This window comes from Myotis lucifugus, unplaced genomic scaffold (genome assembly GCF_000147115.1).
Source record: "Myotis lucifugus unplaced genomic scaffold, Myoluc2.0 scaffold_5807, whole genome shotgun sequence".
Classification (NCBI taxonomy): Eukaryota; Metazoa; Chordata; class Mammalia; order Chiroptera; family Vespertilionidae; genus Myotis; species Myotis lucifugus.
Window position 1 is genome coordinate 1,345 of NW_005876855.1, and position 427 is coordinate 1,771.

A 427-nucleotide genomic window follows, 5' to 3' on the forward strand; every position below is an offset into this window, starting at 1 on the left:
GGATCTCCTCGTTGATGCTAGCTGCAGCACAGCTCGGAGCAAGTCCATGGAGATAGCAGATCTGTGAAACTGTGGTCATCTGTGAGCAGCGGCCCCTTCGCTGCACCTGCTGGTGCATTTATCCATTATGTTCCAAGGATTTGTGAGACCAGCTGCCCTGCTGCGCCCACATCTCCCAGGTCCGGGCCGCCCCGCTCTGCCCCGCCGGGTCCCCGCGGCTGCTCGGCGTCGCCAGTGGCCCCCATTTTTTGGTCATTCAAAGAGTACTTTTATGATTTTATGACAGTTGACTGATGTGTTGGTGCCTCAGAGCCTGTTCTGGGTCTGAGCTTCTTACTTTGTATTTCTGTGTATGGTGAGGTAATAAGCTAACTGCAGTAATGTGCTTTGAGAGCCCTTTATCCCTTCACCTGTGTATCAATAATTT